The sequence below is a fragment of the Lemur catta genome, chromosome 15 (genome assembly GCF_020740605.2).
Source record: "Lemur catta isolate mLemCat1 chromosome 15, mLemCat1.pri, whole genome shotgun sequence".
NCBI lineage: Eukaryota > Metazoa > Chordata > Mammalia > Primates > Lemuridae > Lemur > Lemur catta.
Genome location: NC_059142.1, coordinates 41,312,302 through 41,327,954, shown reverse-complemented (window position 1 = coordinate 41,327,954; position 15,653 = coordinate 41,312,302). Strand labels below are relative to the sequence as shown.

The following is a 15,653-nucleotide window of genomic DNA, read 5'->3' as shown; positions in this document are numbered from 1 at the left end:
GCTCAGGGCAACTTTGAGGAGGTAGGTTAGTAGCCAGCCCACCCTTCTCTGGGTCCTGGCTTCTATTTTCCCCCTATCATTGTCCTAATCACAAAGAATCCTAATGATCTGTTAGCTTGACTCCGAGATCCTGAGGGTGGGGACCTTCTTTGTCATCTTTGTCACCCTGGTGTCTAACACAGTGGCTGGCACAAATGGCTTTTTATTAAATATTATATTGATAAATGAGTAATTGTTTAATTGATTTCAGCCCACCTGATGGGGAAGTGGCTGGTTGCATGAGGACAGTCTGAATGAAAAGTCTGAAAGAAGGCGTTTGTGATGAGATGCGTCATTTTATCACCATTCAGGATAGTAACACCTCTGCCTTCATCAGTGGTGCTCAGTAGAGACCTTGCTCTAATGCGAATCAGCACGGGTGAGAGATCTGCTGTGCAGACAGGTGTGCGATGATGTGATGGCCAGATGGGCTTCTCACAGCCTCAGCCACCGCCAGCATCATTCACAACGCTTCAAACCATCAGCTCTGATTGGAGTTAAACGAATAATCAGCCTCCCACGGAAGTAGGACCTATTTCTCTTCCTCAAAAACAATCCTCAAAGCCTATGAATCCGCTTCAGCCTGCTCATTATGTGGTTAACTCTGCTTATGCTGCAGAGGCAGCTGGCTTGGCGTTCTTAGAAGCCCCTCTCAGGGCTGGGCACGCTTCGGTGGGTTTTGAGTGGTGAGAAGTGCTTTTCTCAGAGGCCGCATTCCGCATGGGGCCTAATAAACAGATAAAATGCGTCTGCAATTAGTGGCATCTCTGCACTCAAAGACTTAATGTGCTGAAGGCTGTTTGTTGATTCTCTTGCACCATTCAAATCTATGTGCCACAAGCTGTTTCGACCAGACCTTGGCTTAGACAGCCCCCTTTTCTGTCCCATGGAGGGGACAATGTGCTCATATAAAAGAGACAAATGAATCAAGCTACGTGTATCATATAGACAAATCTTAAAAGGTTTCGGATAAAGAGCAAGTTATTAAAAGATTTTAGCAGTATTGATTCATAGAAATTGGGTCACCAGATTCTGGATTTGCAGAATTCTGATTAATGAAGTCGTTTGGTTCCTTCTCTGGGTCCTGTAACTCAGTAATTCTGTAATTCAGTTCAGAAAGAGGGTGCTGAGTCAGGTTGGGGCCTCCACTGTTGCTGCCCCTCCCCAACTGCCCCCCATTTGCAGCAAGGTAGGGAGTGCCCTGGATTTGGGATTTGGCATAGGAAGGCCTGACATCAAACCCTGGTTCCAAAGCTTTGCTCACCAAGTGATGGAGTGATCTTTCATTCACCAAACATTTGATGAGTGCCAGGTACTGGGTTGGTGCTAGAGAGACAAAGATATAATAAATAAGACACACTTTTCTCCCTTCTCCATTTTGTTTTCTTCTTTTCTTTCTTTTTGAGACTGAGTTCTTTTAATTACAAAATATGTCAATCAGAAAAGTATACAGTATTCAAAATAAGAAAATGAACACCCATGATACAAACCACCCGGCTGAAAGCTATAGTCCTAGCCACTCAGGAGGCTCAGGCGCCCAGAAATTTGAGGTTACAGTGAGCTGTGATCTCATTGTACCAGCCTGGGCAACAGAGCCAGAGCAAGACCCCGTCTCTAAACAATAAAAACAAAACCAAAAACAAAACCAAAAACCCACACCCAGCTTAAGAAATAAAGCTAGAAAAGCTTTTGAAGTCCCTTCTCTGCCACTAAAAGGAAACCTATATTCTCTATTTGGTGTTTATTCCCCGCCCCGCCCCCCCCCTGCATGTCTTTTATTTGTACTGTCTAGGTATGTATGCTTAAACAATATATAATGTTTTTTTTTTTTTTGAGACAGAGTCTCACTCTGTTGCCTGGGCTAGAGTGCCGTGGCGTCAGCCCAGCTCACAGCAACCTCAAACTCTTGGGCTCGAGCAATCCTCCTGCCTCAGCCTCCCGAGTAGCTGGGACTACAGGCATGTACCACCATGCCTGGCTAATTTTTTCTATATATATATGTTTTTAGCTGTCCGTATAATTTCTTTTCTATTTTTAGTAGAGACAGGGTCTCGCTCTTGCTCAGGCTGGTGTCGAACTCCTGAGCTCAAACAATCTGCCCGCCTCGGCCTCCCAGAGTGCTAGGATTACAGGCACGAGCCACTGCGCCTGGCCAATGTTTTTAAATTTCTATAAATCATACTACCAAAATCTTTTTTTTTTTTTTTTTTTGAGACAGGGTCTTGTTCTGTCACACAGGCTGGAGTACAGTGGCATAATCATAGCTCACTGCAACCTCAAACTCCTGGGCTCAATCTATACTTCTGCCTCAGCCTCCCTAGTTGCTGGGACTAGAGGCACATGCCACCAGGCCTGGCTAGTTTTTAATTTAAAAAATTTTTTTATAGATAGGGGGGTCTTGCTGTTGCCCAGGCTGGTTTCAAACTCCTGGCCTCAAGTGATCCTCCCACCTTGGCCTCCCAAAGTGCTAGGATTACAAGTGTGAACCACTGCACCCAGCCCTACCAAAATCTTTTAATAACTTGCTCTTTACTTGAAACGTTTTGTTTTAAGATTTATTTATGTGATACACATGGTTCAATTCATTTGTCTTTTTTATACTAGTGTAAACTTTCTATTGAAGTATAACATTTATACAAAAGTAGATAAATCATAAGTGTACAGCTTAATGAATTTGAACAGTCAACAGACCTTTGTACCACCCCTGACAATGAAGAAAAAGCACTGTCAGTACCCAGAACCCTCCAAGCCTCATTTTTATTATTTATTTATTTATTTATTTATTGAGACAGAGTCTTGGTTTGTTGCCTGGGCTCAAGTGATCCTCCTCCTGCCTCAGCCTCCCAAGTGGCTGGGACTACAGGCACTGGCCACCATGCCTGGCTAAGTTTTTGTTTCTATTTTTAGTTAGCCAGCTAATTTTTCCTATTTTTAATAGAGACGGGGTCTCACTCTTGGTCAGGCTGATGTTGACCTTATGTCCTCAAGCGATCCTCCCAGCTCGGCCTCTCAGAGTGCTAGGATTACAGGCGTGAGCCACCACGCCAGGCTCAAGCCTCATTTTTTTTTTTTTTTTTGAGACAGTGTCTCACTTTGTTGCCCGGGCTAGAGTGAGTGCCGTGGCGTCAGCCTAGCTCACAGCAACCTCAAACTCCTGAGCTTAAGCGATCCTCCTGCCTCAGCCTCCCCAGTAGCTGGGACTACAGGCATGTGCCACCATGTCCAGCTAATTTTTTCTATATATATTTTTAGTTGTCTAGATAATTTATTTCTATTTTTAGTAGAGACAGGGTCTCGCTCAGACTGGTCTCAAACTCTTGACCTCGAGTGATCCACCCGCCTCGGCCTCCCAGAGGGCTAGGATTACAGGCGTGAGCCACCACGCCGGGCCCAAGTCTCATTTTTAATCACTGCTCCCCAAGGATGACCTCTGACATAGATTAGTTGGCTGTTTTTGAACTTTGTATGAAACCAAACATGGTATATGTACCTCTTTTGTGCTTGGTTTCTTTCCCTCAACAGTTTGTCTGCGAGCTTTATCCACGTTGTTATGAGTAGCAGTACTTTATTCTTTTGCATTGCCTTATAGTATTTCAATGCATGAATATACTAAAATGCATTCACTCATTCTGCTACTGCTGGACATTTGGGTTGTTTCCGGTTTAGGGTTATTGTGATTAGTGCTGCTATGAGTATCATTTTACGTCTTTTGGTACATTCCTCTTGGGTTTATATCTAGGAGTGGACTTGCGGGGTCATACTGTATGCATATGTTCAATTTTAACAGAAACTGCTAATGGTTTTCCACCCCCACCAGTTGACTATGAGAGTTCCTTTGCTCCACATCCTTGGCTAACACTGAGTGTTGTCTGCTTTTTTCATTTTAGCCATTCTAGTGGGGATGGACTTCCCTTTTTAAGTTAAATTTATTGTGCTAAGTACTTTATATGCATCTTCTTATTTTACCCATGTGTCAACTCCATGAGGAAGGTATTGCTGTAAACCCTGTTGTACAGATGAGAATTGAACTTGAAGAAGTTAAGGAATGCATAGTGAGGGCTAGTGCCGGCCCCCCAGCTTTACTGTCCCCAGTTGCTATGGTCTGGAGCCCCATCTGATAGGGTAAGGGGGTCCCAGCAAGACAAATTATTGGAAGCTGGTGAGACAAGTGCAGTTGGCCCCAAAGCAAATCAGATGAACCCCACTAGGCAGGTTAGGGGGAGTCACAGAGAATCTCTGTATCCAAGTGGATCTTTGGACAAGTACATTTAGAGTAATAGCACCTGTCTCTGAGGTCCTAGTGAGAATGTAAGATGCTTGCTTACATTAGGTAAAGCTCCTGGTACCTCACACAGAGCTGATGCTCAGCGAAGGGCTGTTGAAAGAATTAGTGAGCGTACATAGCATCAGGAGATCTTCACAGTTATACTCCTTCCTGGAGCCAGGGGATGGACCAAGTGACCTCTCTGGGCCCCTTTCTTTTCTCTCTTTTTTTTTTTTGAGACAGAATCTCACTCTGTTGCCTGGGCTAGAGTGTCATGGCGTCAGCCTAGCTCACAGCGACCTCAAACTCCTGGGCTCAAGCGATCCTCCTGCCTCAGCCTCCCGAGTAGCTGGGACTACAGGCATGTGCCACCATGCCTGGCTAATTTTTGTATATATATATTTTTAGTTGTCCAGCTAATTTCTTTCTATTTTTTTTTTTTAGTAGAGATGGGGTTTCGCTCTTGCTCAGGCTGGTCTTGAACTCCTGAGCTCAAATGATCCGGCCGCCTCGGCCTCCCTTTGGGCCCCTTTCATCCTCGGTCTGAGTAGGCCAGGGAGAGTTGGAGTAAAGGCCCAGCTGCAGATTCCAGGCAGGGAGAACTCCCCACCCCCAGCCCACGCTACTGCAGAGGGGCTATGGAAGCACCTCCTTTCTACACAGGGAAGAAATAATATCACAGGTCATTGTCAAGCCACCTCCCCACCAGCACCCTGTCACCTCTTTTCCATCTCTACCCTGATCCCTGGGCCTAGCAGAACTGCAGTCCAGGATCCACAGCTCCCAGAGAAAGGCCCAGGCAGTCGTGGGGATGGGCTGGGGAGGTGTGTGTTTTGAAAGCCTGAATTAGGCTGCTTAGGAGAAGGAGGGGGGAGAGGGGGAGGAGGGGGAGGAGGGTGGGAGGTGGGGCGGGAAGTGGGGGTGGGGAAGAGGGAGATGGGACGGAGGAAAGGGAAGGATGAATTTGCTTCTTAGACTCTAGGGCCAGGGACCAAAGCCTCTTCCTGCCTACCTCCCCTCCTCCACCTGGAATTATCCAAGAGGGTTGTCTTGGGGCATCCATGATGGGGGTGGGAATGGAGGGAAGCTGAGGGCCTGGGAGCGGGAGGCCAGATGGGGGCAAGGATGAGCGAGGCCATTCACACACCCTGGTGGGCTGGGTTCTGGAAGAAAACCCATGGGCTGACTAGTTAGTTACAGGCCCGAGCCCAGCCTCAGCCAGGTTCTGCCAGAGCTGGCTCAACAGCGGCACCTGCCGGCCGGGGCCCTCCCTGCGGGGCGGGGCGGGGCTCCCTTCCCCCGCCCTGGGAGCCCCGCGGGTGAGTCACTCCTGGCCTGGGTCCGCGGCCTCCCCAGCTGTCAGATCAGAAAATGTCTCCGGCTGAGGAATGTCCCAAAGCAGCGGGCCTCTGCCCTTCCGGTCGCCACCTGTGCCCCTAATACTACCCTGTTCACCCAGGTCGCGGATCGAGGGCCTATCCTAGCCCAGCTGGCAGCCAGCTCTGGGGAAAAAGAACAGGATGAAGGCCCCTAACTTTAGGAGGCTCCAAATTTGGGTAGATTTAGGAAAAAAATCTTATTTGGGGCCAGCACCGAGGCTCACACCTGTAATCTTAGCATCTTGGGAAGCCAAGGCAGAAGGGTCCCTTGAGATCAGGAGTTCAAGACCAGCCTGGACAAGAGCAAGGGCCTGTCACTGAAAGAACAAAAAAAATTGTCTGGGCATGGTGGGTGCACACCTATAGTCCCAGCTATTCTGGAGGCTGAGGCTGGAGGATCACTGGAGCCCAGGAATTTGAGGTTGCTGTGAGCTATGATGATGCCACTGCTCCCTAGCTTCAGCGACAGAGGGAGACACTGTCTCAAAAACAAACAAAAACACCCCAATTTATTTGGAAATAATTTCAAGCTCACGGAAGAGTTTCAAGAGATCCTTCATATACCTTACCCAGATTCACCAGTTGTTAAAATCTTGCGCCATTTTCACTCTCTCTCTATATATATATACAGTATATGAAAACATATTTTAATTTGTATATTAACTGAACTGAGAGTACGTGGCTGCCATCATGCCCCTTTACCCGTAAATACTTCAGTGGGTATTTCCTAAGAACAAGGACAGTGTCTTGCATAACTGCAGTTTGGGGAAATTTAACACTGATACAATACTTTTATCTAATCTACTGTCCATATTTCAATTTTATCCATAGGGTCCTTTAGAATATTTTTTCCCTCTAGTATAATAGGATCACACATTGCATTTAACTGTCCTATCTCTTTAGGCTTCTTTAATCTGGAGCAATTCTTTACCTTCTTTGTCTTTCACGACATTTTTTTCAGGGTAGACCTCCCCACCTTTTTCTCGTAATTCAGTGTTCCTCATTTGAGGTTTGCCTGGTGTTTCCTTGTGCATAGGTTCAGGCTCCACCTCCCTGGTGGGAATATAAGTGATATTATATTCCTGGGTGCAATTCTCCACCTTAAGGAGTTCATGGAACTCCTGAACCTCTGAGGATTAACCCTTGAGCTGTCTGTCAAAAAATCAGATCTTCAAAACAGGTTAAGAATGGCACCATTAATTATGCATGTGTTTTCTCTCTGCTGATGGGCAGCTTAGGCCATTGTTCCTCCTGTCTCCCCCTCCCACTGCCAAACTTCCCCTTGAAATTCAGCGGCTGCTGTTGAAAACATTCTTTTTGAAGGCCGCTAGGGACACCCTAATTGCCCAACTGAATCGCCTCATCCTCTTGACCTCATCCCAGGGCACCAGAGCCGCCCTTCTCCCTGAAACCTCCCAAGGCCAGGCTCTGCTTCCCCAGTCTCCGCCCATCTCCCTTGTCAACGAATGACCGAGTGCCAGCAGTGGCGTGCTGGCTGCTCTGGGAGGCGCAGAGGCGGACAGATGTGGAGTCAGCCCTGCAGGAGGTAGTTTGTCGGGACATTCCGAAGATCCTTGTCTTTCTCATGCACTCCCAGCGGCACACCGAAGACCTTCCCCCAGTTCCTGTTGTCAGATAGGTCTCTTGAGTCGTTCCCCACTAAGAGAACTCTAGTGGTTTCAACACTGCCTCTCTTCTTCAGCCACCCAGGAGGGCAGCCCTGAGTTCCCACCCTGACCCAGGCGATGCCCCAGCAGCATCATGTCAAGAGTGGGTCTGGGCTGTGAGCTCTTCCTGGGCAGGCCTGGGTCTAATCTGGCCCCCCATGAATAGTTAATGGAATAATGAGTACAGAGGTTCAGCTGATTTCCCAAGGCCTGGCCTTGCCCTTGGCTTTCATCACAGTGACCTCTCAGTTGGCTAGCTGTTGGGAGGGAGACCTTTGAAAACTGGCTGTCCCCAGTACAGGGGAAACAGTAGGGAGGGCTGGGCCCTAATTTTTGGGTTCTTGTCTTGATTCTGCCATTTTGGGGGACTTGTACAAGTCACCTAACCTCTCTGAGCCCTCCTCATCTGTAAATAATGGGGCTAATAGCACCAACCTGGGCACATTGCCATGAGACCCTTTTACCTGCCCAAGGCCTGGTGTTCAGCAGGTCTCAGTGAATGTTCCTGTAGTCGGCATTCTTTAAACACTGTGTGCAGGTGTAAGGCCTGGAAGCTCTGTGGTGCTTTCTCAGGCCACCCCTCCCCTCAGCTTGGCAGCCCTGGGCATCTGTACACCCATCGCATTGCCCTGCTGATTGCATGGGGACTCACCTGCCCTAGCCTGTGTGAGATTCAGGGCCCCGAAAGGAATGGCATTTGGGTCTTCTGGCTAGGATAGCCGAGGTGGTTAGAGGTGGTTAGGACAGACAGACAGACAGACTAATGATGGTCACAGCTGTGGTTCATAGCCTCTCATCTTGGCCATACACACCCAAGTGTGACAGGTGACCAAATGCCTCCCTGGCAGACTGTTTCAGAGATTAAGACACTTAAACTAAGATTAAGGTTTGGTCTTCCCTGCCTCTGTTGGCTGTCCCCTCAGGGGCAGCATGAAAAGCCAGAGGGCCAACCTGGGTTTGAATCTTGGCTCTGCCACTATTTAAATGGGTGACTTGAGTTAGTGCACATTAGCAGCCTCAGTGGCCTTGTTAGTAAAATGGAACTGGGATAATCTCCAATTCAGAATTGTCATTTGCATCTCATCCTTTGGGTTCCCCCTTCCCAGACCCATCGATTACCGCCAAACTCAGCCCTTTAGTCTTTACCCCTCTTCCTTTGACCTCAGAAATGACTACTGCCAAGTGTGTCCTATGGACACCTCCCCCACCAGCTATTGTTGCATCTTTATCATCATCATCAATCATCCTCATTTCCACTTTTAGGTCATTATGTGCTAAGGACTTTTTGACATTTTAAAATGCACAGGATTGTCTTTTAAATTAAATTAAATTAAATTATTTTTAGATACAGAGTCTTGCTGTGTCACCCAGGCTGGAGTGCCTCCCAAAGTGCTGGGATTACAGATGTGAGCCACCATGCCCAGACTTTTTTTTTTTTAAACAGGGGCTCCTTCTGTTGCTCGAGGGTAGAGTGCAGTGGTGTTATCATAGCTCACTGCAACCTCAAACTCCTGGGCTCAAGTGATCCTCCTGCCTCAGCCTCCCAAGTAGCTGGGACTACAGGCGTGTAGTCCAACTAATTTTTTAAAAAATTTTTTGTAGAGACAGGATTTCACTGTGTTGCCCAAGCTGGAGTGCAGTGGTGCCACCATAGCTCACTGTAACTTTGAACTCCTGGGCTCAAGCGATCCTCCTGCCTCAGCCTCCCCAGTAGCTAGGACTACAGGTATGTGCATAAAACCTAGCTAATTTTTAAATATTTGTTATAGAGATGGGGTCTTGTTATGTTGACCAGGCTAGTCTTGAACTCTGGTCTCAAGTGATTCTTCCACCTCAGCTTCCCAAAGTGCTGGGATTATAGGCATGAGCCACTGTGCCCAGCCTGTTATGAGTTTTTGAACTGAGACTTGCTTTATGGTCTTGTATGTAGTCACTTTTGCAAATGTTCTATGTGTGCCTGAAAACAAACATTTGCCAAGTGTTTGAATTGGAGTATTCAAAATATTCTATTAGATTAATCTTGTCACTTATATTGTTCAAGTCTTCTAAATCGTTACTGGATTTTTTTGTCTGCTTGATCTACCAGTTCCAGAGGGAGGTGATTTAAACCTTCCATTACATTGGTGGATTTGTCTATTTTCCCCACTATTTCTGTGTTATGATTTTTGAAGCTATGTTACTGGGTTCATATAACTGTAGAATGTAATATCTTCCTGATGGATTGGGGCAGGCAGGTATCCCTACCATCTTTCTCTGTAGGGTGGACTTTTTTCCAAGTCTACCCAAGGATACACCTTTCAGGCACCCTTGACTTTTCTGAGGGGCAGATTATCTCTGACTCAAACTCTCATTTTATGAAGTTTTGTTTTGTCTTGTTTGTCTTGTTGGATTTGTGCCTTTGGGGAATTTTCTTTTCTTGCCAGCTTGGCTTTGCATTGAAAACACACACACACACACACACACACACACACACACACACACACACACATTTCTTCTTTTATATATCATTTCTAGCTGTTTTATATAAGAAGAGTTTTTCTCAACATATAGTCCACCTTATTGCTGAAAATTAGTCCTTTTCATCAAGTCCTTTACATGAAGGACTGAGTCCTTTACAGGAAATTTCATTAAATATTCAAAATGATTCTATAAAATCCTGCCACCATTTTTTTCAGAGGAGAAAACTAAGGCTCAGGGAGTTTATGACTGGATTCAGATCCTAGCTCTGACATTTACCAGCTCCCTGACCTTGAGTAAGTCAGTCACTCAAGAGGACTTTGAGCTCAGACAGCACAATAACAAGGCCTGCCTTGCAGGGTTGCTCTCTGGCTTAGGATGATACATGGGAAGTACCTGTCTCAGCGCCTTCTAGTGTCGATGTTCAGAAGACATCAGTGACCCTGGCTGTCTAAAGGGAAGGGATGTGTATGTGGTATGAGGGGCTTGTTTTCTCTTCGCTGGGAAAGGTTGACAAGGACAAGTCAGTGTCTGCCTGAGTTAACTAGGGGACCATGAAAGGCACAGACCCCTGACCCCACTCCCCCAAAATTCTGCTTGTGATGCATGGCTGGGTTTGGGCATCTGTGTCAGCTGGGGTGTGGCTGATGCGGTGGCATTCTCCAGCCCATACCCCGGGGCTGTCCTCTGGTAAGTCACATGGAAAGGATGGTGTATTGATTACCACAGGTTGCCAAGAAGAGGGATAGAGCATCCTTCCTTGATTAGACAGTAAGCAATTGCTTTCATTCTAATTTAACTTTGAAGAAGTAATAAATGCATTTGGTTCAACAATCAAAATGAAATACAAAGAAATTCATTGGGAAGGTCTGTTCTCACCCCATCCTTGTCCCCTGGTTTCCCCAGCACCCTCTAGGTCACCACTGTTATTACTTTCCCTATGCAAATTCAAACAGATATAAACATTTATTCTTATTTCCACCTCCCTTTCTTACACAAAAGATGACATCCTATTTTATATAATATTTTCATTTTAAAATATATCCTGGAGATCTTTCCATTTTTCTTGGCATCTTCTTCTTTTTTTAATAGCTGCATAGTTCTCCATTGTGGGGCTATATCAGAATTTATTGAACCCTTCACTGTCCAGATACAGTAGCCACACATGGCTGTTTAAATTGAAATTAATTAAAATTAAGTAAAATTTAAAATTCATTTCTCCAGTTGCACTAGATATGTTTCAAGCACCCAGTAGCTATGTGTGGCCAGTGGCTACCATATTGGACAGCCCAGATAGAGAACATTTTCATCACTGCAGAAAGTTCTATTGGACAGTGCTGGTTTAACTGATTCCCTATAGCTAGAAACAACTAGTTTGTTTCCAGTCTTCAGGCATTTGGAGGATGATTAGGCCCATCCCTAGAATGCAGAAGAGCTGGGTGAAAGCTGCCCTGGGAATTCTGGGCCATCAACCTCAGATCTTGCAACCTGGGAGGCTCCTACAAGAGGAAGGCTTTGAGTTTGGGGCAGAAGCTTGACTACAGCCTGAAAGAGAGAGTGGTTCTTAAAGGTAGGCTTCCTGCTCAACCCTAACCTTCTACTCCCTCCGTCTGGGCTTGCCAAAATACAGTCCTTTTTCTTTCATTCAATATTTAGCAAACACTTCTTGAGTAACTACCAGGGATGGTGCCAAGTCCTATGCTGGGAATACAGGAATGGAAAAAACAGTCCTTGCCTTGGAGAAACCCCGCAGTCCAGAGAAAGATAAAGATCATCACCTGCTCTGTGACCAGGGCTTTCAAAGGGGCTTCACTTGAAATCAAAAGGCCTAACAGGCCACGTGTGGTGGCTCAGGCCTGTAATCCTAGCACTTTAGGAGGCTAAGGCAGGAGGATCCCTTGAGGCTAGGAATTTGAGACCAGCCTAGGCAACATAGAACCTGTTTCTACAAAAAATTAGCCAGGTGTGGTGGCACGTGCCTGTGGTTCTAGCTACTGGGGAGGCTGAGGCGGGAGAATTGCTTGAGACCTGGACTTTGAGGCAACAGTTAGCCAAGATTGGGCCACTATACTCTAGACTGAGTGACAGAGAGAGACCCTGTCTCTTAAAAAAAAAAAAATACAAAACAGGACAGGTGTGGTAGCTCATACCTGTAATCCTAGGACTTTGGACGGCCGAGGTAGGAGGATTGCTTGAGGCCAGGAGTTTGAGGTTGCAGTGAATTAGGATGATGCTACTATACTCTAGCCTGAGTGACACAGCGAGACCCTGTCTCAAACAACAACAACAACAGGCCTGATAATACCCTATATTTGTGAGGATGTGGGGCAATCTCATCCATCATTGGGGGTTGCAAATTAGTGTAAACTTTTTGGAGGGCAATTCTATGAAAATCTATCAAAAACTTAAAAGCATATAATCTTTGACCCAGAAGTATCTTATTTATTCATTTAGAGACAGGGTCTCTCTTTCTCTCACCTGGGCTAGAGTGCAGTGGTGTTATCATAGCTCACTGCAACCTCAAACTCCTGGGCTCAGGACATCCTCCCAAGTAGCTGGGACATAGGCACATGCCACCATGCCCAGCTCATGGCTAATTTTTAAAGTTTTTATAGAGACAGGGGTCTTGTTACATTTCCCAGGCTGGTCTTGAACTCCTGGTCTTAAGCGATCCTCCTGCCTTAGCCTCCCAAAGTGCTGGGATTACAGGTGTGAGCCACCAACAGATACATTAACACTATTAAGAGTGGTTATCTCCCGGGAGGGCAAGGAGGGGGAGGCCTATTGGTGGGAAACTTGGTTTCCTTAACACATGCTTTTGCACCTTGTTTTGTTTTTTTAAGAGACAGGGTCTTGCTCTGTCACCCAGGCTGCAGTGCAATGGTGTGATCATAGCTCACTGTAACCTCAAACTCTTGAGCTCAAGAGATTCTCCTGCGTAGCTAGGACTATAGGATCAGGCCACCATGCCCTGCTAATATTTCTTGTAGAGACAGGGGTCTCATTATGTTGCCCTGGCTGGTCTTGAACTCCTGGGTTTAAGCAAGTCTCCCAGAATGCTGAGATTACAGGCATGAGCCACCCCGCCCGCCCCTTTTTCTTTTTTTAGAGGTACCTACTGAGTAATGGTGGTGGGAGATTCCTGGGGAAATCTGCTGCTCAGTCACCTGAACTCTGAATTTCCCCAGTGACTGCACAATCCCTTTATCTGAGGTGACAAGGTGACAACAGTCCAGAAATGTCACCCCTGTGGAGACTCCATCCATCACCACTGGAGGCCTCGCCTTGTCTTGGCTGTCATACCGCCTGTGCCCAGAAGGGGGAAGCACAGACTCACCAACGCATTAGTTCCAAACTTCACCAAGCCTTCCCCACCTTTTTTTTTTTGAGACTGGGTGTCCTGTCCCTCTGTTAGCCAAGCTGGTGTGCAGTGGCAGGGTCATGGCTCACTGCAGCCTCCAACTTCTGGGCTCAATCGATCCTCCCCCTTGGCCTCTCAAAGTGTTGGGATGACCGCAGTGAGCCCCCAAGCCCAGCCCCCAAGGCTTCTTCCTTCTAGGAGTTCCTCCTCTGTGGACCTTGATAGGAAAGATACTTCCTGCCAAGCCAACGAAATTTATTAGGTAATAATTGATTACATTTTCCCCTTTACTTTTTTTTTTTGTAACTCAGTTCTGATCAGCATGCACGAGAGACATAACGTAGGCTTGCTGAGATGATAATTTTCCACATGAGAGGTCCTACATAGCCCAGCCTTATTTCCACCACCCCTTATATGTGTGTGTGTGTGTGTGGGGGGGGTGATGGTTGGCAATGGCCTGAGGACCCCCAGGGATTGAGGACACAGACTGGCAACTGCTGCATTAGCTTGGATTTTCAGCTGCAGGGCACACTGCTGTCCTTTTCTTTCACCCTTAAAGTAGTTCTGGGCAAGAGGAAGCATGAACGCCTGGTCCCATACGCTGACTTAAGCAGCCACTCTGCCAGATGTGTTTAGACTCTGTCCCTTGCTAGGCTGTGAGCAGCCCAAGGACAGGGACTCTTCTCATCTGCCACAGAATCCCTAGGACTGAGCACAGTGCTGGACACACAGCTGGTGCTAAGTAAAGGTTTATTGTTGAATTGAAAGAGACAGCCATTGAGAGATAGGACTAAATTCTTTAAAAAAAAAAAAAAAAAAGGTCCTAGTTAATCTCAAGGGCAAGGCCCCAAGAGCAAGGTTCTGGTCTGTTCCGTGATGGAGGAGATTGCAATAAGCAAGGAAAAGATCACTTTCCCTGTGTGCTCAAGGATAATCCTGCTTCGACTCACCTTGGAGGTCCCCGGGGCCAGGACATGAAACAAGTGACCACATCTCTCACCCACCTGGGTTGCTGGTGACCTTGGCAGAAGAAAGGCTTAAATCAGGTCAGCCTGGGGTCAGGGGCTGGCTTCTCTCGGGGTCTTCTTCAAGATGAGGTAGTTAACTTCCAGCTCTCGATTCAACTCCTGTCAATGGTTCTGAATTTAAGGGCAGGAGGAGGAAGTTGTAACGGGAGGGAACATTTATGGCTCCTGGCCTGCCCTAGAGAAAGCGGGGGCTCATACCGTGGGCCCGCCCTCCTCAGTGTAGGGAGTGTAGGGAGGGCCCACTGGGGATCCCCACAAATTAAATAGGGAATAAGAGGAGCAACTAAAACGCTCAAATTCCAGGCTGGAGATTGTACCCCAAGCCTGAGGGTCTATGTCCCTCCCCCTCGAATATTCTCCCACCCTGGATGAAACGGGCAGTTGAGGACCAGGACGGCAACTCCAGGGTAGTGTAGATTTTGGAGGTGGGCAGAGAGGAGGCTTGTTTCTGCCCTTTATTAGCTGTGTGCCCTTGGACAAGTCACTTAACTAACATTTTAGCCTCAGTTTCCCCATCTCCAAAATAAGGATATAAATACCTACCTTCCCTGGTCATTGTCAGGATGAATCAAAGCAGAGCAAAAAGCATTTCTGTTATTAGCAGACATCAGAGATTGTTATTCTCCAAGGTGAGAGGCCACCCTAGGTCCCTGGTGGTTACACAGGCAAAGAGATTTCTTTTCCCTCCTCTGCGGTGCCTGCTCCTTTCCCAGCCTTGCGGCTGGCTTTAATCCTCCCGTCCTCAACCCCCTGCTTCTCCTTGGGATTGCCTGGTGGTCCCAGCTTCTCGCAGCCTGCCCTTTTCCATGGGTGCCCCCATTCTACAACCACTGGGATGCCGGCACATGCGCACAGTTGGTCGAGATGGGCCAGGTGATGTGGGTCTCGTTGGCTTGGGTCCGCGCCTCCCACCCTGTTTTGGGGTTCCTGTTTGCAGATGTATCCCTCTGATCCTCAGCGCGTCTCTGGGCTAAACAGAGGAGCAGAGAAACAAGAAGTGGGGGGCCTGGAAGGGGGTTCCCACCTTCTCAGGCGGGGACCCGAGAGGGGGACGCAGCCCTTATGCCCCAACGCCGCACCGCCATGGGTCTCCAAGCCGCGCTCGCAGTTCCTGACAATCTTCCACTCTGAGGGTTGCCCCTCCGGCCCGGGTCGCTACCCCCTTCACTCACACCCCGCCAATCCTCCGCCCCAGGCGATGGGGAGAGTGCGGTTCTAGGACCCGGAGGCGCCGCCGAGCGCGCCGCCGCCTCGGCCTCGCCTAGGTCGCCTCCCTCTCCGGCAGGTGAAGCGGCGCCGGCCGCCCCTTCTGCGGCAGGTGAAGCGGGTCGGCAGCCCCCTCCCTGCCGCGCCATGGCTGCGGTGGTCCCCGGGCCGGCGCCCGGCGCCCGCCCCCTCCCTCCAGCCCGCCCCCCTGGGGCTGGGTGCGCAGCGGCGGCGGCGAACTGCGGTTTGCGC

General features: G+C 47.9%; 1 long non-coding RNA gene across 1 annotated transcript; it reads right to left on the bottom strand.

The window, feature by feature from the left end:
* Positions 1-60: 60 nt before the first annotated feature.
* Positions 61-15,641, bottom strand: LOC123621041. Its single transcript, XR_006728995.1, has 4 exons — positions 14,739-15,641; positions 14,172-14,306; positions 1,304-1,365; positions 61-766 (listed from the first exon to the last, which is right to left on the bottom strand). It is a non-coding gene; the product is annotated as an uncharacterized LOC123621041 (long non-coding RNA).
* Positions 15,642-15,653: the final 12 nt, after the last annotated feature.